At 44.4% G+C, this 19,547-nt stretch overlaps 1 long non-coding RNA gene across 1 annotated transcript in view; it reads left to right on the top strand.

Annotated features, from left to right (window-relative positions):
- The first annotated feature begins 1,367 nt into the window (after positions 1–1,367).
- The window catches only part of LOC125637324 (uncharacterized), a 98,182-nt gene continuing 80,002 nt past the window's right edge, over positions 1,368–19,547 (top strand). The window contains exon 1 of the long non-coding RNA XR_012668320.1: positions 1,368–1,466. This is a non-coding gene — a long non-coding RNA (uncharacterized LOC125637324). The remainder of the gene's footprint in view (positions 1,467–19,547) is intronic.

Below are 19,547 nucleotides of genomic sequence, written 5' to 3'. Positions count from 1 at the left end.
TTAATTTGAGAGGAATCACACACTGCAGTGAAGACAAGCCCTTGAAATTAATATTACTTTATCAGCAGCATTTATAACCATGAAGAGTTCTTTTGTCTACGGTAATAGTGCTAAGAAACATGGCCGATATGCCACTGACATTTATAATGTTTTCTATGTGCCTGAGGATAATGTCTGTCATTTCTTATGAACACCGCTGACATGCTGGTGACATTTACAAAGTTCAACACACACACATCCTACATCAGTTTATAATATTCAGCAGGATGCCAGCAAAGTTTTTATAAAGGCTCTGGTGACACTCAGAGGGACCGGCTTCTATAATATTATAACACTGTTCAACACAATAGGTCCAATGTGTTCACATTTTTGAAATATCCGTGGGAAAAAAAATTAAATATTTTTCATGATATTTTTTTAACCAAGGTGTGACTGGGCAGAGTGGTCCCGCACTCAGAGGTGAAAGTAAGCCGGTACGCCCTGGTACAGCATACTGGTAAGAGCCGGTGCGCCGTACCGGACCAGCTTTCCCAGACGGCAATTTAAAGCCCTGGCAGGCAGGGCTCCGGTGGGGATTTAAAGGGCCCTGGAGCTCCAGCCGCCGCTACTGCCCCGGGTCTTTAAATCCCTGCCGGAGCCCTGCTGCCAAAGCCCTGGGGTAGCGGCGGTGGGGCTCCGGAAGGGATTTAAAGGGCCGGGGCAGTAGTGGCAGCTGGAGCTCCGGGGCCCTTTAATTCCCTGCCAGAGCTCCATTGCCGCTACCCCATGGCTCAGGCAGCAGGGCTCAGGTGGGGATTTAAAGGGCTCGGGGCTTCGGCAGCCACTACCACAGTGGAGCCTCGAGCCCTTTTAAAGCTCTGCCAGAGCCCCGGGGTAGCTCAGTGATTGAAAGGGCCCGGGACTCCACTGCGGTAGCGGCAGCTGGAGCCGTGGGCCCTTTAAATCACCCCCCAGCTCCGGGGCTCCCAGCTGCCTCTGCAGCTGGTAGCTCGGGGGTGATTCAAAGAGCTCCGGGCTCCCAGCCGCCACTACTGCAGCTGGAGCCCCGGGCCCTTTAAATCTTGATTTAAGGGCCTGGGGATTTAAGGCCCTGCCTCTTCTGGTCGAGGCCATGCCCCCTGCTCAGGACTCCGGCTTTCCGGTAAATCCTCTAACTTACTTTCACCCCTGCTGACACTGGTACCGCAGGGGTTAACCCTTCCTTCCTGGCAGAAGAAAGCCCCGCCCCAAAAGCCCTGCTGGGCATGCTCCAACTGGAGACAAGGTATAAAAGGCTGCAAAGGTGCTCAGTCTGGGCTGACAACCGGAGGAGGAGGTGGCACATCTCCAGCTCCTGAGGAGGGACAGCCAACGCTCCAGGTTCCAGGGGCCAGCCAAGCGGGATGCACCCGGCCGCCCAGACGGAGGTCTCAACAGGAGGGGATGGATGGAGGACCCCCTCTGGAGTGGAGAACACGACACTGAGGGTAGGAAGTGACCCAGGGGAACTTTAGAGACAAGCAGAGTTAAAGCTGCACTGACCCTCGGCGTGTTGTGGGCGGATCCCCACCAATAGGCAAGCCCTGGTCGGGACCCGGTGGAGAGGGCGGGCCCCAGTCCCCCTACTGCTCTGGGCATTGGGATACACCTGAGAGGGAGAAGGCTATGGACTCTGGTCGTTGGGCTGTACTGCCCATATGGACTCAGACCGTTAGGTCCCACTACCCCGACCAAGGGGCTAGCATGGGGAAACTGGCCATTGGGCCACATTGGGATGCCCTTAAAGGAACGGGCATGGGAACTTAAGAGTGGCGAGGCCCCAACACCCCATCCATTCCTGCCACAAAGGGGCGCTGCAGTGCCAGATCGTCACACAAGGGTTAACTTTTTTTTTAAAGAATCTAGCTTTTGATGAAAAACTTTCAAAATAAAATCACACTTTTTTTTCTTGTCCTGACATTTTTCTAATCCGCTTTCCCAATGCGTTACTCCTGCTTTATAGTCAATAAAAGAGATTAGAATCAAGTCCACTATACCTGGAATGGGGCTGACATAATGTTTTAGGGCTGGTCACTGAAAATACTTTGACCCAGCTAAGTCTCTCATGGGTGTGAAAAATCCACACCCCGGATGGCTGTGAAATCCACACCCGTGAGATATATAATGAAGCTGACCTCACTCCCTGTGTAGACAGCTTTCGGTCTACCAAAGAATTCTTTCATAGAGCTAGCTATTGCCTCTTGGAAAGGTGGATAACCTACAACTATGGGAGAACCCCTCCCATTGCTGTTATAAGTTTTGACACTCAAGCACTAAGTGGCAGCACTGTCCTGTGCCCGTGTAGCATTTTAAGTGTAGATGTGGCCATAGTTTGGGTTAAACCTTGTTGTGAATTGGGTGTAACTACATTCAGGGTAAATGCAAAGAAGCCATTGTAATCCAGTGGCTGAAACTGTTAGGCAGCCTCCACCCCAAATGCAGGGCCCTATCTCCAGACAAAACAAAGGCACCAAAGGCCACTTAGGAATTTGAACTGTGTGGGCAGGGGCTTGACTGCATATTGTTTTGGGTGGGATGGGTGCCTGTGAGCAACAAGCAGGACAGGGAGACAGAAGGAGTGAGAAAGCTAAGTAGATGGGAACAGAAGCACTGGTAACGTGGCCCAGAAAGAGAGCTAAGAGTGAAATCTTCGGGGTACAGAGTGCTGGCTGGAAAGGCAGGTGTGGAACAGCGAGTGAAGGTACTGTCTCCCGCTGCTTGATCTACTGCGTTCAGGGAAACGGGACTCTCTCTCTAATCTCTGCAAGTAAGATTACAAAGAAAATACTTGATTCCATCATCAATTTCTCCTCCAAACTCAAACAATTCATAACACTCTGAATTTGACTAACTGATCAGGTCAGAGGGGGTAACAATGTTCACTAGATGCCTGATCATACTTGCAACATCCAGTAAGAGCCTTCCGGGTTCTCTCCACATTAAAAAAATGGTCTTTTGATAGCTTTAAAAATTGGTGTTCAGGATTCATAAAATTGGATGAGTTTTCATTGGCATATAGTGAATAAGAGAATTTTGAAATTCATAGACCAATTTATTTCTGAGCTAGAAGTGAGCAAGCAATGGTGACATTAGGTTTTGGAAAGGAAAGCTCACTAACTTTGCAAGACCCAAAACTCTCACACAGAACACAAGATATAATTTAGACTTTCAACCAATTCTCCTCTGTCCTCAGACTAACTAAGAAATATTGCAGGCTAGAAGGAACTGTCTTAGAAGGCTGGCAGGTGAGATAGTTAAATGATGAACATGATTTTCAACCTTAACTATAGAATCACTATCATGGCTCCCAATAATACTGTCATGTATTTTAGTTTATTGTTCGATAGTTGATAGTACTTACATATTATAGTATCTTTTTTTGTAAAATTCAAGAGCCCGAATCTCCACTCTATCGTATCAGTATAACTATTGAAATCAGTGTAGCTTTATGCTGGTGAAGCCATCTTTCAAGGGCGTTAATATGTCCCTTACTATGATAGTATCTAAGCCCCTCATAATCTTTAATGTATCCTCACAACAGTCCTAGGCAATCAGTGTACTTTTATCCCCATTTTACAGCTAGAGAACTGAGGCACAGGGAGATTAAGTGACTTGCTCAAGGTCACAAAGGACATCTGTGGAAGAGCAGGGAATTGAACCCAAGGAGGTGGGCAGAATAATAATAATAATAATTAATAATCAGAATTCACTTCGTATATCCAAAACTTAATGAACAATGATCAGAAGACAAAGATGTCATCCTGGACCCAACAAATGTGATAAAGAAACAATGCAGAGTAGCATTGATGTGTAAAGAGAATATGAGCCAATAGACTTGGTAGAGAAAGGATAATGATATGAATACATCTTAAAATGCAAGGGTCTGAATTGAAAGAGACACAAGTTAGTGATTGAAGATAGGTGGTAATACATCAGCAGAAAGAACACAGTGTATTTAAAAAGAAAAGGAGTACTTGACTAACACGGCTGTTCCTCTGAAACCAGTGTATTTAAAGTGGCACAGCAAGGAAGGGGACTGCAGACATGCTTTTCCTCATGGTTCAGAAAACCTCATCCAAAGCACTCATTCCCTACTGCAGTGTCATCAAGGCAGCAGATGGCAAAGTGCTAACTTCACAGGAAGACATAAAAAAATACTGGGAAGAAGGAAAAAAAGAGTTTTAAGCATTTGGAGAGAATCCAAGAATGAGGATAATGTATGCTGCTGGCAGAAGCGGGGCCTTCACCTTTTGTGGTGCAGGGATTAAAACTACAATGGAAAAAGAAACAACATTCAAGCTAGGAGTTGCCTGTGATAGAGATAATAGTATATCTGAGTTCATGAAGCAGACTGTCAACTCTGCAGTTAGCATGTTTCCAGAAAATTCATCCAGGCATATGAGAAACAAAGGAATGGCCCTGTAGACTGGAACAAATCAAAAGGAAACCTCAAGAAGCAATGTGAGCCCTGCAGAACAATCTCATTAATCTCACCTGTGATTCTGGACCTGCTGCTGCTGCATGTCACTCCAAATTGTGCCTCCAGCAAGATGAAGTCAGGGTAGGTTATATGTGAACAGGCATCATTGCAGAAGGGCCATAGGAAATCAGGATCATTTCCTCCCCCGCTGAAGGATTTCTGATTGAAAAAAGCCTAAGAAATTTAATCAGCCACTCTGTCTGTACTTCACTGATTACCGGGAGCATTTTTCACTGTCTTATGCAAAGGTGTCAGGCAATGGGGTGCTGATACTTGTAGTTTTCTTCCTTCCTTCCCTCCCTCCTACCCCTAGCTCTTCAGCTTGGATGTCATAATCACAACCTCTAGCATAATCAGTCATCTGCAGCACTGAGCCATGAACCAAAATGGCATCAATCTCACCTTCTGTGTAGGTGTATGTTCAGATAAAACACCTTGGGATTAATGTATTTACAAGCATGATGTCCATTTGGACACTTTCACTGTTGATGGGTATCCATTATTGGGGAAACTTTTCCCCTCACCCCCATCTCTCTCCTTCACTCCCCCCCCATACTAAATTTCCTCTAAAATAAAGTATTTTAAGGTAGCTGAGTTCTGTGATATTTATCATGCACAAGAAGCAACGCAGAATAATTACCAGCTAAACATTGCTTCTAATTGCATGATATGGTGTCATGGTATGCAATAGTTTAATTGCACTGGAAGTTGCGTGATCACAGAAGGTTATTTGTGTGGCTTGCAGTTGTATTTATCTAGTCGAAATAGTCTGTACTCATCACCACAGTAGCTATAAAAGCAGCCTGAAGTGGGGAGTACTGATTCTTTAAGGTTTTAGGAAGTGTAATGGGGCAAGATCCATCCCCATCCTCTGATACCTCAGAAACCTCTCAGATTCTGTCCAGTAAGTGGCTGCTTCATTACGTTCCTGTCAAGGTTCCTCCCCCACTCTGAACTCTAGGGTACAGATGTGGGGACCTGCATGAAAAACCTCCTAAGCTTATCTTTACCAGCTTAGGTCAAAACTTCCCCAAGGTACAAAATATTCCACCCGTTGTCCTTGGATTGGCCGCTACCACCACCAAACTAATACTGGTTACTGGGGAAGAGCTGTTTGGACGCGTCTTTCCCCAAAAAATACTTCCCAAAACCTTGCACCCCACTTCCTGGACAAGGTTTGGTAAAAAGCCTCACCAATTTGCATAGGTGACCACAGACCCAAACCCTTGGATCTGAGAACAATGAAAAAGCATTCAGTTTTCTTACAAGAAGACTTTTAATAAAAATAGAAGTAAATAGAAACGAAGAAATCCCCCCTGTAAAATCAGGATGGTAGATATCTTACAGGGTAATTAGATTCAAAAACATAGAGAACCCCTCTAGGCAAAACCTTAAGTTACAAAAAAGATACACAGACAGAAATAGGTATTCTATTCAGCACAGTTCTTTTCTCAGCCATTTAAAGAAATCATAATCTAACACGTACCTAGCTAGATTACTTACTAAAAGTTCTAAGACTCCATTCCTGGTCTATCCCCGACAAAGACAGACTATAGACAGACACACAGACCCTTTGTTTCTCTCCCTCCTCCCAGCTTTTGAAAGTATCTTGTCTCCTCATTGGTCATTTTGGTCAGGTGCCAGCGAGGTTACCTTTAGCTTCTTAACCCTTTACAGGTGAGAGGAGCTTTCCCCTGGCCAGGAGGGATTTCAAAGGGGTTTACCCTTCCCTTTATATTTATGACAATTCCCATGGCCAACATTAATACAGTCTTGTGCAGCAAATTATTTACAGTGCTTCTCTGCCTTTAGCCCCTTTTTTTTGCTCACAGGGACTAAGAGGAACAGGGTCTCCCTTTCTTGAAATCTCTGAACACACTGGGCTCAGCGAGCCCAGATCCTCTCTCCCTTCCTCCCCCCATCCTGGACTTCCTTCCTGTCTCTTAAGGCTGGTGGACTAATTGGTTCATCCAACTTCCCAATCTGATCAGTCAATTAGGTTGCACATCCCAGTCAGCCTTGTCAGAGGGACCTGACTGGTGCCTTCGTGATCAGAATGCTGGCTCACTTGCTATCTTTCAGCACTCTGTCACAGAAGGAAATTATTCTGAACCAGTATTACCCCATTCCAGGAATGAGATCTATGTGGCAGGGGACATGGTCAGTGAGGTAGAGGAAGTGGTCTCAGGGAGGTGGTGTACAAAAATCCCTATTGCTCTAACTGGCAGAGAGCACCCTTATCCAGAATAGGGAGATTCAGAGAAAGCTGGAGAAAACCCTTCTTTTCTCCCCAAAAAAAGGGGAAAATAAGCCAGCACGTTGGAATGCTGGGGGCTTGTTTGTGTTCTTCCATACACCAGCAAAAAAGGTTTTGAATAGGTGTGATGGGATTCACCCACCAGAGCGGCACCTCCTGCTGGCTGTCTCAGATTAGCTCTCCCAGTGGGCGTGCCCTCTCATGGCGGTGCCTCTCCCACCAACTTTTCTGCCTGCAGACCCATCTCAGCCCAGGAAATGCAGTGTTCTTTTCCTGACTCAGCCCTCTGGCCAAGCCGCCATCCGTGTTTTCATCCTTCTGGGGGGGAAGTATCTCCCAGTTCTATAGTTCAGCCATTTCCCCACTGGTGGTGGTGGGGCGGGAAAACCTGGGCTCACCCACTACTCTGGTTCATGGCCCAGGGAACCTGTAGCTAGCAGTCTCCAGCTGCCTCTCCTTAACTGCTGCACCCGTGCTGCTTTAATTCCCTGGGCCACTTCCCTGTGGCCCCAGCACCTTCTTCACCCTCTTCCTAGGGCCTCCACCCCATAAGTCCCAGCAGCCAGCTAGGAGCTCCTCACACCCCTGGTCCCTGCCAGTAACTGCTCTGTCCAAGGTTGCAATTTCCTGCAGCCTGCTGGGAACACAACTGCTCCTGCTCTGCCCTGCAGCCCCCTTGTATGTAAGCCTGATTGGTTGCTTCATGCAGCTTCTCTGATTGGGGGCTGCACAGAGGGCAACCAAGGCTGCTTTTAACCCGTTCCTTGACTGTGTGGGGTGAACACCCCATCGTAGTAGGCAATCCATCTCGGAAGGGACCAGGCAGATTAAGAACCTGGGAAGAAAAAAAAAACTTTTCATTTTTGTTTATAATTATTCAATTGGTGTGACTTGCCTCTTGCTGATTGTTTTATTTTTAATTGCTTTTTTTGCACGCTAAAAACTGATTTGTGTGTCATGAACAGGGCAAATAATTCTCAATCAATAATTCAGCTGACTAATTCCTCCCTATGCAAACAGTTAACAAAATCTTGGAGTCATTCACTGAACAGCAAATACACTTTAGTGTAATATGACAGAAGAGATAGGACAGAAGCATTACCCTTTCTCCTGTGATAATCAGGGTCCAGACACCTGAAAGGGAGAACATGGAGGTTGACCCTCAAAGGATAAGCAGCTAAATTAACTAATTGTATACAATGTCATTGGGGTATACAATTGTATACAATGTTATTGGACTATAAAAGTATATAGAGTAAGGTATTTTATGTAAGCTTGGAATGTTCTAAACTTTGTAGTTACAAGGTGTGCATACAGACTGTCATTATAAATTTATTAAATTGTGCTCATAATTTGTGCTGCAACATTCAGCTCCATCTCTCAGCGAGGCAGTGGGCAGTCAGAGAAGATCTCTTTCCCTAACCAAAAAAGACTAGCTCCAACCTCCTAGAGGTTTCTTCTACAAACCAGAAAAAGATAAATGATGGCCCATTAGAGTTAATGGGAAGACACTGGGGAAATTCTAGTCAGAAAGTATCAATCTGCATAACCATGAGTCACCATAGTCAGAGAGAGCGGGGGGGGAAAGGATCCCTTTTTAAAAAGGACAGGTTTCAACTGAAGCCCATCCAGAAACTGAGGGGGAGTCACTGGGTGGGTGCTGTCCAGGAAAAGTGGCATCCCCTTTATGGCAGAGAGTGTGCTGGGAAACAGTTCAGAGACAATAGGTAGCCTGTTTTTGAAAAGGGATTTTATCTAATTTTGGAAGTGTAAAGCCTGAGGTTGCATGTTTGTTTATTTTCTGTGTAACTTGTATACGTTTGCTTTTCCTTACTAGTTCATCAGTGAATCTGTGGGTTTTCTATTCATTTTTTGGTTTATTTTTGCTCCAAGCAGGTGCCTGTGGTGCGAACGGTGTGGAGCATGTGGGCCAAAGTATGCTGGGGGCTGGGTTCATGCCTTCAGGGATGAAGAACCAGAGAGGAAAAGTCCAGTGCCTGATAGTTAAGAACTTGGAGTGGATGGATTTGGGGAGATTCAGAACTGGAAGGGTTGTTGGAGTCACCTTGCAAGGCGTAACTAAGCTCATGAGAGTCACAATGAGACCTTGTGCTAGTGGGCAGGTTACTGTTATCAGGGATCTGAATGAAACCTGCATAGCATAAAGTTACCCAAGGGTACAAGACCAGCAGTGACAGAACTCTTTACTGTGGTCCCCAAAACATCACAACTCCACCCCCCACCCTCCCATCATGGAGATTCCACCAGCAGGGTTGCAGAGTGCTGAAAAAGGCATGAACCTTTACAGGTTTTCCCTCGCATTTTCTCTTTCTTCCTTTCTTTTTCTCTATTTTGTAACATACTAAACCTACATCATGGCAGAGAAGGAGTCCAGTTACATCATGCTAGCAAGACATCTACTGAACACTAGAACTCCACTGCAGTGGTCTTTACATGTGTCAGTATAAGTGGCTTAGCGATTCCAAAACCTCAATTGACAAGTGTCTGGAGATCCTCAAATCCTGTTGCTTGCACTGAAGCACAGGTCTGATATTAACACCTAATTGCAAGCTTCCAAAGAGAAGACTCAAACCACTGTGAGGTTCTCCTTGGGCCAATGTTCCCCTTGTAAACAAAGCATGGTACAACGGAGAAAGATAGGGCTGACTGCCACGAAGGCAGATGTTAGTGAATTATTGTCTTTAATCAAATCAGTGATATCTGAGAAGACAGCCTCCTTCCCAGAACTAATAAAAGATGTAGATAAACTTTCTGATTGAGTAACAGAAGTTGGAGGCTGTCTTAAGCCAACGTTCTGATGTATAATAGAGTATACACTCTGACATCTGTGCTGAATTATCTAAGAGTTGCATAAGTTAGAGATATGAACTACTGCAATCATTTTTAAATATATCAACAGTTGTGATTCACACTGTGGTGGTTTTATAAGTGTAAGCAGTGTCAGGATGAGCTCCACCCTGACATCTGGTGGTGAGGTGTGGCAAATTGTGGAAAAGAACTTCAGGGGCCAATCTCATTTGCATAGGCACACCCACCCCGCCTAGAATGAGACCATAGCTGCCCAAATGGTCACTTTGGCTGCTGTGGGATCCCCAGTGTCTCTGTTATTGGGGCAGGAAGAATAAATTGTTATTACCCTGATTATGGGAACTGTGCTTGGAACTGTACGTGGCCTTTTGTTATGATGGAGGGATTCACCATCAACTAAGTAGCACTCGCTAGGCAAGGGTCATGGGTTCCAAAACTGTGTGAATGGAGAGAGGCTGGGGACAAGTATTAATACTTGGTGGCATGGGCCCCTTGGTGAGGGCCTTACATGCTAATTGCACTTCCTCCTCTCGGACCTCTTTTATCAGCTGGGAGTAACTTGGGGGATGTTCCCGTCGTTCTCTTAGCTGGAGATGAAGTAGAATCGGGTTCTGATACTGAGTTCCTCTTACAATTTGAGCCAGTCTGGTCTGATCCATCTGCTCAGCAGTCACTGCTCCCCTCATGACAGCTCTCTGAAGCAGTCTCTCCAGTCTCTGTATGTAGGCTGAAGCCTTCTCGCCCTTTTGTTGTCGGGAATTAAGGAACTTACAGTAGCTGTCTTCAGGGCCCTCTACGCTCCCAAAGTTGTGTTCAAGGGCCTCTAGGCAGTCCTTCACACTGACCCCAGGCTCAATGAGCTTCAGGGTGCGAATCACATCTAATGCTGGGCCGCCAAGGCTCTCTATAAGGCATCTTCGCTTTTCTGCATCTGGTACGGCCCACTCTTGCAGCATTTCAGTGGTATGCTCTAACCAGGGTTCAAACTCCTCCTCCCCAGCAAATAATCTTAACTTACGACAAGAGTCTGACTCAGCATGGGGCAGCACAACCTTTTCCAATATTTGCCCCAGAGCTTTTGTCCAATCATCAGCCGAGGCTGCAGCCTCTGAGCTAGAAGCTGCTGAGCCAGGGCCCAACAAACCTGACATATTAGCCATTATTCAAACAGTAATTTCCTCAAAATATAAGCACAAACAAAAAAATATAAATTGTTTCCCAATGTAGTGGATCACTCAACAGGTGCTTGCGAGGGGTACTGACCCAGGCGATCCCGGACGAGCCCCCAAAAATGTAACCCTTCTGCCCGTCAGAGTTGGCAGCAACAAGGGCCGGGTTCAATATCTAGGGGTTCCATTCCAATAACACAATGCAAACCGGCTCGAGCCCCCACCCAGTGACCTGGGACAAATATATACCACCCCCGCTGGACGCCTCCAAGAGGCAATACTTCCCCTCTCGCAAGCACATAGTCTGAGTGTAGCAAAAGCCTTTTAATAACAGAGAGAAACAATGTGGCATTATGTTGGGGAAACACCACCAACAGGATTCATAACACAACCCATGAGCAAAAAAAGAACCCACCCCAGGCAAATTGGGGCATGCCCTTTTCCCTTTGGTTCTTGAGTCCAGCAACCCCAAATCACCCAAAGTCCCAAAAGTCCAATGCCCCAAAAGTCTCTGTCCCTGGTCAGGGCAGCCCCAGAGTTCGAAAGTTTATCTGCGGAGCTTTACCTCCCAACCTGGGTGGAAATGGGACGGGGGTAAGAGACACCTTACGTGATCTGAAGCTGACCGCCCCATAGCTCCATAGCGGCACTCCGCTCCGCCAGCCGCCCTACAAACTCCTTCGCTCAGCTGCACTCCGCTCCGCCAGCCGCCCCACAAACTCCTTCGCTCCGCTCCGCCAGCCGCCCCACAAACTCCTTCACTCAGCTGCGCTCTGCTCCGCCAGCCGCCCCACGAACTCCTTCGCTCAGCTCCACGGCCCACAAGCCACTCCTGCCATCCACACACTGCTCCGCGTCGAACTGCTTCACCAGCCATCCCGCAAACTGCTCCACAATATATCTTCAGGCTCCCCCACTACTTAACACAACACTCAGTGATTTCAGCTCTTAGGTGAATTCAGCTTGTAGTAGGGGAGCCCCAGTGCTGGTGCACTGCCAGCCCAAAGTGAGCTCAGCAGCCTATAACTAGACTTCTAATGAAATCAAAATTAGCTCTGATATTCCACAGTGGAGAGAGGAGGAAGTGCAATTAGCATGTAAGGCCCTCACCAAGGGGCCCATGCCACCAAGTATTAATACTTGTCCCCAGCCTCTCTCCATTCACACAGTTTTGGAACCCATGACCCTTGCCTAGCGAGTGCTACTTAGTTGATGGTGAATCCCTCCATCATAACAAAAGGCCACGTACAGTTCCAAGCACAGTTCCCATAATCAGGGTAATAACAATTTATTCTTCCTGCCCCAATAACAGAGACACTGGGGATCCCACAGCAGCCAAAGTGACCATTTGGGCAGCTATGGTCTCATTCTAGGCGGGGTGGGTGTGCCTATGCAAATGAGATTGGCCCCTGAAGTTCTTTTCCACAATTTGCCACACCTCACCACCAGATGTCAGGGTGGAGCTCATCCTGACACTGCTTACATAAGTAATAGTGTAAACTGTGGATTTTACTATCAAATACCCAATTCAAGATTTGGTTTTGGCAAATAGTTGAGCGTTTGAGTGAAAAAACCCTCAAGTATATGTGTTAGAGTAGCTTGAGCATTTTCAACGTTTGCAGAAAGCAACCATGAAAGTGTTGTAAACATGGTTGGACTTTGGAGCTATGTCTACACTAGCCACCCTTACCCACAATTAATATTGTTTCTCCTTCAACAGTTTTTTAAATGTTAATTCTTTCTTGTGGTTTGTATTACTACATTATAATTTGGTTTCAGAGTAGCAGTCCTGTTAGTCTGTATTCGCAAAAAGAAAAGGAGTATTAGTGGCACCTTAGAGACTAACAAATTTATTTGAGCATAAGCTTTCGTGAGCTACAGCTCACTTCATAATTTGTTACTCCACTAGTTGGAGCTAATCACAAACACAAAAAAACCCTTAAGCAGGCTGCAAAGACAGGTCATAAAAAGGTCATTGATTTTCACTATATGAGCAGTCTAACTTCTGTCTGCTAGTAATTCTGTATTATAGTGCTTAGCATTACTTTTTTGCAAAGCTTTATGGGAATTTTACTATCTTTCAATGCTAGCCAGGAGGGGGATGCTGGGAATTTTAAGATTACATGATAACACCTCTGCTGATCTTGCGCCACCAGCGAGGTATATTGTCTGCTAGATTTTTCCCCTCCTCCTTGCATCTTGAAAATCTCAGATCTGTTAATATTAGTCATCAAATACTCTGAAAGACTGGCCCTGTTGCAATAGGGATGTTCAGTACTCATTAGTCATTGTACTGTAAGAGTAAACACACACCCAACCCTGCAAATAAATTTGCCATTGCTGATGCTATAGTCCTTTCAACTTGTTTTCTGACTTCTAATGTCCCTGATACTTTTCCTCCTTTTCTTGCCTGCTAAGAAGTTGGGTGGGAGCCTAGAAATATCAGTAACATGCAAAGAGGAAATGAAAGAGAACAGAATACTGCTTTTTAGTTTCCTTTTATGTCCATTTGCTTACAGTATCCAGGTTAAACTTGGATGAGTTCAAGGGTCTGTATGCCAAAGTACTTTGTGTCCTCATTGCACAGGATTATCTTTGGACCTGATGCAATGTTTTTGGAAGTCAGTGGAAAGACTCTCATTGACTTCCAGAGACACTGACTCAGGCAATTAATGCAAGACTTGTGACTTTGTTCACTGATATGAATTAATTAGGATGTAAAAGTAATATGTGAAGATAATGGCATGTTATTTAATTGTTAAATTTCAGTGATCTTCTACATTAACATTGCATTAGTTCATCATAATTAACATTATTACGGGGAATACCTAGTGAATTAATAATGCCACAAGTTAGCAGTAAGGACACACAGGCCATCCCCTATTGTTCAGACACAGTATGGATAGAAGATGATAAATCTTCCTTAGAATCTATATCCCCCTGGTGAATATAATTAAGTAGACTTTCCTATATCTTTGTGTTTGCTTGTATTTCTCTATCCTAGAGTAGAAGAAGCAATGCCAGAACAGAAAATGATTAGCAGCAATGATATTGACTAATTTATATTCACTGGCTATACAATAAGATGTGCTCATCTGTACTTGCTTTGATACTGCTGCTAAGTGTTTATGTCATAGTTAACTCTCATCATTATAGTCGCTGCCAAAGATATTGGTGAGAACCAATGTACCATTACTTTCAAATTTTCCTTTTACAGTCTGCCATTTTATATCGGTGAACAGTGTAACAAGTTTTGCATCGCTGCAATTCCGTTAAATCAATGGGCACAGTGGCAGATTACCAGGGATTCCAGTATCTGCAAATATGGTTGTAATAGGTGATCCATGGCTAGTGAAGTTGTGTTGCACTACTACTTATGTTGGTAAGCATTTTATAATACAGATCATTTCCTTGTAGTCAGCGACAACAGCTAGGGAGGAGGAAGCCACTTAGGCTAAAATATGAATGAATGGATCAGAACTGTTGGCTAAATCTTGAATCAAATGCTTAAGGTATGAAAATATTTGAACATGTATTTTAAATTTAATTTTCATTTTAAAACTATTCTGCATTTCTTGTTTCTGGCCTAGGATACAAGTTTATTGGCAAGAAAATCTAGTTCTGTACAATGTCTGGCTCAGCCAGAAACAGGAAATACTTATGAGCGAGCATGTTCTCATGAGCTTTCCAGGCCAATTCTCGCTGCAGATGCCTGCTGGAAAATGTAAGTGTCTTTTAAATCTGCATTGCTGCTTGTGACTTTTTTTTTTTTTCCTTTTTAAGTTTCCAATTTGAAGATTTTAAGCATAAGCCTTGCAGGCAGGAAATGCAGCCATTGTTCTTACTCTGAAACTATATGACCAAAGAGAGGGGCTCTTGTAACTCAATATTTTGCTGCCACAAAAAAAAAAATATTTGTTGTGCGGGTGGAGGGGGAATCTCCTCCTGAAGCTACAGTAGCTGCAAATAGAACAATAAATCTGACATAGTCTTCCACTGTGAGTATGGGTAGAAGTGCTTGCAATATGTGTATATATCATGTCTGTGGGAAGTGCATGTCCTCTAAGAATGTATGATTGTTAAGATTAAGAAACAATTAATGGTGGGAGGGTCCATTGAATTTACTCTCAGCCTTTTGGGGCAGTATTTTTGTGGTGCATTTAAAACCCCAGGACACCATGTAATTACCTGAATGCTTCATTTAAGAAACAGAACCTAACTCAGCAATGTACAGAGCGTTCTTGCCTCCCATTAACTCCAGTGGTATTTCGGGGCACCCATTACCTTACAACTATGTTTCTTAACTGTTGGGCATGACCCCAAGAGGTAGAAGTCATGAGGCATTGAAAATTTCATTGCAATTCTAAAGCAAGGAAAGTTAAACTTCCAGAATAACTTTGTGGCAGCTAAAACATCAACGTTTGTGTGGTCCGATACATTTGCTGTATTACATGGGCTGATCATTCTCATCGTCAACTCATTTTTTATTCTTTTAGTAAACATAAAGGGGAATTGTGACTTTCTTTTTACTTTGAATAAAGGGTTGCCAACTGTTAATATTATCATTTGTATTGCAGTAGTGCCCTGAGGTCCCAGCCCCATTGTGCGAGGTGCTGTGCACACATGTAACAAAATAAATTGTCTCTGTCCTAATAGCTTACAGTCTAAGAATAAGATGAGATACAAAAGGTGGTTACAACAGACAGACCAGATAACAGGATGACTAACCATTATAAACTCTTGCATACTTCCTTTCGCTATCCTCCTTCTCTTATCTTTATTTATTTATTTATTTAACTGTATTTATTTATACAGTTGCATCTGATGAAGTGAGCTGTAGCTCACGAAAGCTTATGCTCAAATAAATTGGTTAGTCTTTAAGGTGCCACAAGTACTCCTTATCTTTATTTTGTATGCCTTTCCACTAGTTCTCCGCAGCCTGAGATCCTGCTCCTTACTCTTTCTTTACGAAATCAAAGAGAGCTTCTGCATTCAACAACCCCTGTTTTTTGTTTTTTTTGTTTTTTTTAAGGTCTAAGGGTATATCTGTACTGCAGTGTAAGCCCAAGGTTTGAACTCAGACTCAAGCCTAACCCACCTTCTATCTACATACATACATTGCGCTAACCCAGGCTCAGGGTTCAAGCCCTGTTGCTTTGCAATGTAGACACAGCCCCATGGGACTTGTGCTCTGGTACTCCACCAAAAGTATCCCAGCCTGACATTTGGCCTCTGGACAGTCAAGTTTGATGGACTGCCAAGTTTTCCCACACTGCACCATGAACAAAGGGCTAAAGCAGCCATATTTTGGGAGGGCACAAAGATGTCTGGGGTATGAGTGGTCGGACTCAGGCCTGCATAATGCAGAATAGACACAGGAGCCCCAGGTTGGGACCCAGGGTTCAAGGATTCCTAACCTGGGGTTACAATGAATCATAGAATATCAGGGTTGGAAGGGACCTCAGGGGGTCATCTAGTCCAACCCCCTGTTCAAAGCAGGACAAATCCCCAGCTGAATCATTGTCAAGCCTGACCTTAAAAATTTCTAAGGAAGGAGATTCCACCACCTCCCTAGGTAACGCATTCCAGTGTTTCACCACTGTCCTCGTGAAAAAGTTTTTCCTAATATCCAAACTAAACCTCCCCCCACTGCACTTTGAGACCATTACTCCTTGTTCTGTCATCTGCTTCCACTGAGAACAGTCTAGATGCATCCTCTTTGGAACCCCCTTTCAGGTAGTTGAAAGCAGCTATCAAATCCCCCCTCATTCTTCTCTTCCGCAGACTAAATAATCCCAGTTCCCTCAACCTCTTCTCATAAACCATGAGTTCCAGTCTCCTAATCATTTTTGTTGCTCTCCACTGGATGTTTTCCAATTTTTCCACATCCTTCTTGTAGTGTGGGGCCCAAAACTGGACACACTACTCCAGATGAGGCCTCACCAATGTCGAATAGAGGGGAATGATCACGTCCCTCGATCTGCTGGCAATGCCCCTACTTATACATCCCAAAATGCCATTGGCCTTATTGGCAACAAGGGCACACTGTTGACTCTCGTCCACTGTAACCCCTAGGTCCTTTTCTGGAGAACTGTTGCCGAGCCATTTGGTCCCTAGTCTGTAGCGGTGCATGGGATTCTTCCGTCCTAAGTGCAGTCTGCACTTGTCCTTGTTGAACCTCATCAGATTTCTTTTGGCCCAGTCCTCTAATTTGTCTAGGGCCCTCTGTATCCTATCCCTACCCTCCAGCATATCTACCTCTCCTCCCAGTGTCATCTGCAAACTTGCTGAGGGTGCAATCCACGCCATCCTCCAGATCATTTATGAAGATATGGAACAAAACCGGCCTGAGGACTGACCCTTGGGGCACTCACTTGATACCGGCTGCCAACTAGACATGGAGCCATTGAACACTACCCGTTGAGCTCGACAATCTAGCCAACTTTCTATCCACCTTATAGTCCATTCATCCAGCCCATACTCTTTTAACTTGCTGGCAAGAATACTGTGGGAGACCGTGTCAAAAGCTTTGCTAAAGTCAAGGAACAACACGTCCACCGCTTTCCCCTCATCCACAGAGCCAGTTATCTCATCATAGAAGGCAATTAGATTAGTCAGGCATGACTTGCCCTTGGTGAATCCGTGCTGACTGTTCCTGATCGCTTTCCTCTCCTCTAAGTGCTTCCGAATTGATTCCTTGAGGACTTGCTCCATGATTTTTCCAGGGACTGAGGTGAGGCTGACTGGCCTGTAGTTCCCAGGATCCTCCTTCTTCCCTTTTTTAAAGATGGGACTACATTAGCCTTTTTCCAGTCATCCGGGACTTCCCCAATCACCATGAGTTTTCAAAGATAAGTGCAGGTGCTCAGGTGCTAGGTTAACAAATCCTGCTAATTTGAGTTTTTTAATTCTGGGCTTATATTGCAGTGTAGACATACCCCAAATCTTCTACCTACTAAATAAAATCCTATACAAGACAAACTATAGGAAACGTTTGCTTGAAGAGAAATTGGGCCAAATTCATTCCTCCTGCAACTGCAAAGGGCCTGATTTCCCCATTAGCTGGCACAAGAAACATATCATCAAGTCACTCTTAACTGTAAGCCAGTTACATTTAGAAGTGACATTAATAAAGATGTTCAAAAGCAAGTCTTACTCAGAAGACATTACTTCTCTCGCTTAGGGACCCAATCCTGCACTCAGTGCATCCAAAGGGAATTTTGATAGGATCAGGGCCTTAGAACATGGAACCAGAGAGAATATAGATTTCTCTATTTTTGGAGGTAATTATCTAAGAATCTGCTCAGAATTTCAATTAGAGGGCCAGGTTCAATAAAAAATCAATGTTTTGGAACCTGCTTTCAGGGCTGTAGGGTTTTGCTGCCAGAAGCGCATTACATTATTTCTTGCTCTATTTTAATGGAACTATCATTCCAGCAGCACCAGATTAGTGTGACCACCATTAGCACTGTGTGGAATGTTGAAGGGCTTTTTTGTTTTTTGTTTTTAAGAAAACATGCATACAAAACTGAAAAGAACTGACAACATTTTTGGTGAAACATCTGAGTGTACAGTTTTACCTGAATGTGCCAGGATTTCAACTTTTTTTTACTAAATCTAGGGTTTGATGATGGTGCCCTGGACATGCCCTGTATGCTGGGAGAGGCACAGTGTCGGACACTAAATGCATAGACATAGGGTCCAGTTGTGATGCAAACGCTCAGCAGGGAGTTCCCCTGACCATGGGAATTCTCTGAGCGTCTGCAGCTAGATGATGGCTCCTTTGCATCATTGCTGTAGCTAGAGAATCTGTCTTATTGTTTTTCTGCCACATTGAGTGGTTTGTTTGGTCCTGATGGTTTTGGATTATATTTCCTGTCATGTGTTGTTAATTGCCATAAGTACTTTGGGCATCAGTACACTATAAATAAAAATGCAATTAAGATGATGATGAACTGTATACTAGAGTAGGATGTACAAGCTCTTTAAAGTATGTGAGGAATCCAGCATGCCGCTGCTCCTGGTCCCTGCTCAGCACCAAAGTACTCTGGAAGAGGACAACTGGGTACTGAGGACAACTGCAGTAAGGCATGCTGGGAGGGAAAGATCAGCTCACTTTCTTTATAATGGTGGTGGGGGACTAGAAAGGAGTTGGAGCTGTTGATCTCCAGTAGAGGACCTGAGAGGCATCCCTTTGCTGTAGAAAACAGCAGAGAGAGGAAGCGATGCAAATGTCATTATCATTATTTATTAAATTATAAAACCTTTCCATATATTTTTAAACTGCGTGAGCAAGTCTTGGAAGACATGCTGAGTGGGAGTGATTTTTTCTTTAGGGGACCTGTGGTAAGGAGCTGAGTGAGTTTGCTCTCATCCTTACTCTCTAACTGAAGTCAGTTCTTGAGACAGGGTTGCTTCCTGGAATTCGTTGCTGACGTTTAGGCTAAGATTGCCTACGTGTGGTTTTTGTGACCACCCTTGTTCCAGAGCTGCTGTAGGTGTGAAAATAAAACAAGTTGCCACAGTATACCCAGACTCTGCACTGCTGATTTCTCTACCAATAAAAAGTTGACCTGCAAGGCACTAACTTCTATCGTAGCTCAGCAGTGCAGCAACAGTAGTTCTATAGGTTGGTTTAAAAACAAAAATTAAACAACATATAGAAGGGACATGACTCTGAAAAGACAGATAATTTAATGGGGAATCATTTTTTATAAAACTCTATTAAATCTCTACAGAACCCTATTTGCTTCATAACAATTACATAGAATAGGACTTTTTCACCATGGTAAAT

This window comes from Caretta caretta, chromosome 5 (assembly GCF_965140235.1).
Source record: "Caretta caretta isolate rCarCar2 chromosome 5, rCarCar1.hap1, whole genome shotgun sequence".
Taxonomy (NCBI): Eukaryota; Metazoa; Chordata; order Testudines; family Cheloniidae; genus Caretta; species Caretta caretta.
This window is presented reverse-complemented; position numbering and strand designations above follow the sequence as displayed.